The sequence below is a fragment of the Trachinotus anak genome, unplaced genomic scaffold (genome assembly GCF_046630095.1).
Source record: "Trachinotus anak isolate AG129_WGS33_773 ecotype Australia unplaced genomic scaffold, CSIRO_AGI_Tana_v1 ptg000002l, whole genome shotgun sequence".
Taxonomy (NCBI): Eukaryota; Metazoa; Chordata; class Actinopteri; order Carangiformes; family Carangidae; genus Trachinotus; species Trachinotus anak.
The window spans coordinates 22,606,279-22,613,364 of record NW_027273853.1 but is presented as its reverse complement, the minus strand read 5'-3'; positions in this window follow the sequence as shown (position 1 = coordinate 22,613,364).

Genomic DNA, 7,086 nt, shown 5'->3' with positions numbered 1-7,086 from the left:
TTCTTCGAAAAAGTGTTTAAATCAGTGTTAGTGAATCATTTCTCAACACTTCCCCCTTCCTCAGGTTGTCAATTGTGGCCCGCTCCGCTTCAGTGGCTGTGCAAAGTTTCTGGATGCTGGCAAGAAGTGGATGATGCTGTCGTACACACAGATCCAGAGCATCCCAAACATGCTCACTAGCTGAAATGCAAGACCTTGGATATTTAAAGCTTCCAGGAATTTTGTGCATCATGCTGCAACATGAGGTGATGGCGGCAGATGAACGGCACAGCAATGGGTCTCAGGATCATGTCACATTGTATCTATTTGTGTGTATTTTTTTGTGTTTATTGAAAAAGCAAGACAAGACAAAGACAATAGTGTTGCATTTATATTTTTGTTCAGTATCATTTACAGCAAAGGCTGTGATGACAGTCATAGATGTTTTTGTGCCGATCATAAAGGAAAGCTTTGCATTTCTGCAATTTTTAATGTTTGATTTATTGATTTATCCACCCTGCCTGAATAAGTTTACATTAATGAAAATATCATAAAAAGTTGTCCCCCGACTTGCCACTCATGCAGCTGTTTTATATTTGTTTTAACGTCTTGGATAAGCCCACTGTGCAGGACCTGCCTGATACTGAACAGCAGACAAAATTATAGATTATTTTATAAACTTAATGGAGCTGATAAATAAACAGTTATTTCCCTCAGGAACCTGCTGGAGACCAAAAGAAACTAAAAGGAGAATGAATACTGAATAGTGGCCAGAAACAGGACTCCAGATGAAAGATAATGTTGCTCAGTGTCTGCTGGATGTCTAAATTAGCTAAATTAGCAAGAGTTTGCTAACATGTTAGCTGAGTGTGAAAGAAATAGAAAGAAAAAGTATCCAAGAAATAATGATGCTGTTAATAATACTCTTTTAGAGCCTAGGATAATAATGGCTATTTCACTTTACATGAACCCTCATTAACTTATTCTATCATAAATATTAAATACATTTAGTACTTTTATATTTTTTAATCTTCCCAATATTTTATACCACAGGTTACCTGTTCACTGAATTTGTAATCGCTAACCTGATGCAGTGGATTACATCTCCCTCTGTAAACTAATTCAGTAACTGTTACTACTAAAGGCTCAATTTGACCACAGCAAAATAACTACATCAGTAATAGCCATAGCTAAAGTCTGAGAAAGAACAAAACCTGCCATTGTGATGCTTGAGCTCCCATGAGGCACTAATGCTGAGTTGAGCACCTTGTGGAAGTTCCAGCTGCTCCTGTCGTACTCCTCTGCAGATGGCACTGACCTCTGACCTCTTCATGAACCAGGAGCGAGAGAAAAGACTGCTTTTCTTGCAAGGATCAATAAAGTATCACGTTATTATATTATGTGGCATTAGATAAAAGGCTCAGCCATATAGCCCAATAATGTTCTGCTGGTACTCCACTTAGGTAATGTTACAAAGTAGAGCAGGATTGCTTCATCAATCGTAAGTGTATTGATGTTATATGTTTATGCACTGACATGCCTCCCTTTCCCATTATTTCTCAGGGGCTCGCCCACAGTCTTTAGGATGAAACTGTACGACAGTACCACTCTGCCACTCTGGAAAGAGACTGGCGGAACAACAGAAAGAGAGAAGGGAAAGGGGTATCATCAGATGAGACTCTTAGAGGATAACCCATTGTGTATACTAGTGTGAAGTACTCTCACAGTGAGCACTCTTAGACATCACGGTAACAGCTAGATACAAAAGCTAAGTACTCTACATTAAAAAATTATATGAAGAATGATCTAATGTTACTAGGTAACAATATGTCTCATAAGACATCGAGGTCACATTACCCCAGTTGTACACACACAAACACACACAGTATTTGCACATGAAAACTTGCTTTCAGGTTTTGAGTTTTATCCTGGTTTTGATAATATTCAGAATGTAATGTGTACATGTAGCATAGAAAGCTGGATGTTTAGCGCTCTGTGGATACGATTCAGCACAGTATTCAGTTTTCTGATTCTCTGCATACAGGTCCCAACATTTCAGCCTAACTCACCCACCAGGGTCAAGTGCTGAGTGACTGGTTCCTGGATTATGGCTAATCATCTGACCACCAGTTGAGGATATTGCGAGTACAGTTAATCCTCCAAATCATCAGTTTCGGGCTATAACTTTTATCTCAGCTTATAGATCACCACTTGGATGTCATATTTTCTGTTTCACTGACTACTCAGTACTTGAGGTAACAGTGCACTAGCAAACATGGCAGAACATGATCAACAAATGCTTCACACTTTAATTGACTTAAAGTAAGTTAACATATTTTTTTAAAGGTCCTCTAAGTGAGATTTTAAACTAAAATATAACATCAAACAACTATTTTGTATATATAGATATCGTTGATTAATGGCATCCTGAACAAAGAACAAAGTCACACCCCCTCTGAGCTTCTACAGTACATGATTGTTAGTGTGTATCAGTTCCTGTTAAAACCTTTGGCCCTCCCCATATTTATAGACACATAGGCACTGCCCACAGGTGAGATGACACAGTGCAGTATAGTGTTCAGGTGAAAGTGACCTTCCAGAGTTTCCTTCACTGAAGAGACCATGTTTTCATCGAAAAAGGCCTCAAACAAAGCAAAAGATAAGGCCAAAACATCCATAGTTTAAAATATTTTTTTATAGGGCTCCATCAGTGTCTTTGTGTGGCGGCCCCCATGGATTAGGCTCAGTTGAAATTGACTTTTCTTCTCCTCAGTGTGTAAATAACTTGATGGCTAATGTTATGTGTCTGTTTTCATAAGTGTCCATCTACAGTAAGCATGATAACATTAGCTAACTTGCTGATACGGATACTATGAATGTGTTTGGCCGCTCATATCTTGTGTATTATCTCTATAGTTCATCCCTGGAACATGCGTCCTGCAGTTGTAGGACAGGGCACTCTGGTCAAATGTAGTCCCTTATCACTCTATCATGCACAAAATGAAATGAAAGGTAAAAGCTGTTCAGATCAGCACTCTGTATTCTAGAGGCAACGGCATAGTAAAGGTGCTTGTGACCTCTTTTAAGTAATACAGTCATCCTCTCTCCCTCTCTGAGAGGCCTGATCAATGGCGATCATGGAAACTGTGCCCCTAAACCTCAGTCCTGTAACCACCATCTTTCATGTCTGCACGGCTCTCTCCATCCATGCGTCAAATAAATGTCAAAAATTCTGAGCAGCCTTTCTATGAAAGGGAGCATTTAAAAACACAAAAGGAAAGGACGCTCAGTCTGCCTGAAGCTCAGTGTTCCACTGGTACACTCTAGACACTAGACTCTATGACACTTTTTATTGCACTTTACACAACTGAGGTTTCATTGTGAGCTTGTTGTGAAAGGAAAAAACGTGAAGGTGTTGTATCAGACAGGATCCCACAAGGTTGAGTCGTCATGGCCCTCAGAAATCAGCTTGGTTTAAAAGCTGACAGTAAATTATTTTCACAGAATTTTGCTTTATAATTTTGTTAAAATCCTGTAGGTACTGAATGTAGCCTACTGTTAAAATTAAAAATTTACATACACAAATTAATTCCCCCTTATAACTGGTTATTGCCAGTTTTTGACGAGTAGAGATATGAGGCAATGTCCGCACAAGTTGGTCCTCATTTTGTCTGTATTTTTCACAAGAACGAGGACACACATGCATGCACACAAACACACAGATGACTTGATATACATTGTTGCTGCTTGTTTCACATTGCTCCATTAATCAACAGTTGGTGGTGGTGACCCACCAGACATGGCTGTGGATGAAACGTGGATATAAACGATGCTCAATTTAAAATGTTTTTTAAAATTAGGTTAAGCCTTAGCCTTTGTCAATGGACACAGCCACGCCCACGAAACTGACAGAAACCATAGATAACATCGACTAGTTTACAGCCTAGCCTCCAGAGACAATAGCCTGCTGCTGACAATAATGGGCAGTAAATTACAAGATAAATGCAAACAAGCAATATCAGATCCTATGGGACAGAAAGCTGTTCTGATATGTAAAGAGGGATATTTCTTAAACTTCAGTATTGTTGTAATCGACATTCACACTTATAATCTACGTTGCCTTTACAACTAATTTAATTGATCGGTAAAATAAGTTTTACTACTGGTGAAGCAGAGAAAGAAACCACAGTGTCAGTTGTACTATTTTTTTTTTTTTTTTGCAGCTTGGAGGCAGTGGAACAACCTAAGTTGTTATACTAACATGTTAGCATAACAACAGTTGCTTTGACATGGAGCAACATTGGCATTTATTTGGAGTCGTGTTTCTGGCCATGTGATGAATGGAAGCTGAATATCATTCTCCTTTTAACTCTGCTTGGGTCTCAATGAACACCTGAGAAAAGTATTTGACTCTTAAGCAAGTAAATACTCCATTATATTCACCAGCTATTCACTTTGCCCGTCTGCCATTTGGCATTGAATAGGTAGTATGCAGTGGATTTATTGGAGCCTTTTTAATTTTTTAACAGATGCTTCATGTGGAAACATGGTTGATGATAGTGGGGAGACAGTATCAAAGGTTGTAACAATGCCAAAACAACTGGAAGGCCAGTCAGAGAACATACACCTCCATCAAGGCTAATGTTAAATAACATACACCAGACTTCATTGAAAAAAAATCTAATTCATAGTAAATTATGTGGATCTGCCCCAAAATTTAATGGGTTCTTCCCTGGCCTATGTCCCAATCCTCCACCTTGTTCAGTGCAAATCAGTCTGGTACTTTTTGCATAATCCTGCTGACAAATAAATAGTCACTGGTGAAAACATAACCTCCTTGGCAGAGGTCATAAACTGAAAAATTCACTGTAGAGTGGTGAGTACATTTGAGTGATAATTCTCTAGGGGTTTTTCACGACCCTTTCACATAACACATAGTCATTTGAACTAATTGATATATGAAAATATTGATCACTGCAGCTTTAAAGTGTTATATAAACCAAATGAAAAAAAATTGACCTTCACAACTTTCAATATCTATAGAAAACTGTGATTGGAATAAATACAGATACAAACAATAAGAGGCTGAAGGAAAAGGAAAGAAAAAGAAGAATATGTTTAATAAATATCATTATTGCTCCAATATTGGTTCATACCTAAACCCAAAATATTTGAAAAAAAAAAACATAATTCTTCCAGTGTTTCTTGTCCCATAGTGTACAATAGGATTGTATTATCTTTGTGTATTTGATGTGTACTTGGTATGCAAACTGAAAAGAGCATAAGGAGGCAATCATCAGGAGCAGCTTATCATTTCAAAGGTCTTCATTATATCACTGCCATTGACCTGATTAGGCTGATTTTCCCTTTTGAAATAAAATATAGTATGTCACTGCGGTAAAACATGTTTAGATCTCTCCACGATAACGCATGACTCCTTTCCTTGCTAGAAGAAATAATAACTAATGAAAGTTATATTATTAGGGGGCAAAATGGAGTGGTATTTATTGTGCAGGGAGATGGCCCAACATGGGCAACAAGATAAAAACTGCTTTAAAGTATGAAAATAGTTCTTATTCATTGAAGCTGTCTAAGAGTTTCAGAGTGCTTTGCCATCTTGAATAATCAGGCAGTTTCGAGGCTGCAACTGATGAATTACAAGACTAAATAAAAAAAAAAGCAATGAATAAGCAAAAAATAAAATGGAATGAATTGCTCTTCAGACATCCATGGACTTCCTTTGCTACTTGAAGTATGTTTAAAATCAGAGGCATTTTATGTTAAATTATAAATTAACTTCATATAAAGCCTCTGGTCTCCATGCTGTGTATGTACCCAACCTGGTCTTTGTATAAGAAGGCAAACAAAAAATATACACATACATGTGCAAACACTTTACTGAAGGTTAGATTGAAATCTACACAAACAAACTCTCCTGAATATGGTTACTAATTTGTGGAAGGATGAAGGTGGGCGACAATCATAAAGCTCAAGGTTTCAGTGAAGTGCAAGAATCCATCATTATGGCACGACTGAAGGCTGCTGTGCTCCTTTTTTTCATGCTCTAGGCTCATCTTGTATAATGGAATAAATTCCATCAGGTGAGAATTTAATTAATGTATGTGTTCAACTATTACTTAAATTACTCATTCTCTTTATTTCAGATCATCTCAGTGTGGTTTTCTGTAGAATTACCAAAGTGTCAAAGTTCAGTTCATTTTAATTTTTAATTAATGACACATTTATGTTTCCCAAATGTTCACTCTCTTCTTGTCCTTGATGTGCTTGCCATAAAAAAACACAAAAAACATCTGATGTGAAATTGGGCATCCTTGTCCAAGTCACCTTTGAACAAGCTTGATGTAGAGCCAAGAATTCAAACACAGCTTTGATCTGAGTGAGTGCTGAACACAGCCACATGCTTGGCACTACCTTGTCCAGGAATACATCCCACAGGACATCAGATGTCAGGAACACATACAATACATTCATGTGCTGGTTCCTGATCAAAAGCACATTTCATTTTATGCATTTATGCAATTTAATGCATTTCAGAAAATGTATGTAATGTAAATTTGTCTTTGTTTTTTTTGGTAAACAAATTAAAGTTCTGTTTACACGAATATCAAAAAAACACATACGGTCATGTGTTGCATATATTTATCATAAAACATTTTTTAAAAAGCTAGTTTATGCTGCATGTCCATCTCTTTGCATGTACATGATACAAAAAATAAATGAATTAATAAACCTTTGAAATTAGATTTTATGATTTTATTTTCTTTGTGCAGAAGAAATGATAAATAAATGACAAATTAATTTACATGCTTTTAGAAAGCAGATCAGAATACACACATATTCCCTCTGTTGATTTAACCCTGTTCTTGCCCTTGTGACTTTATGGAAAAGTGACTCAGATGTTTATTCAAACGTGAGGCCGACATGTAAAATTGATGTGATATTCGTATGAACATGTCTTTCAGAATGATGCAACATGCATTTTTAAAAGGATTTTCATACAGTACATTCAAGCTTTAAGGGAAGCGCTCAGTGAGTAAGCAGCGAGGTCTGGTGTCTTCCTGGCTGCTCCACATATCTGCGTCTCTA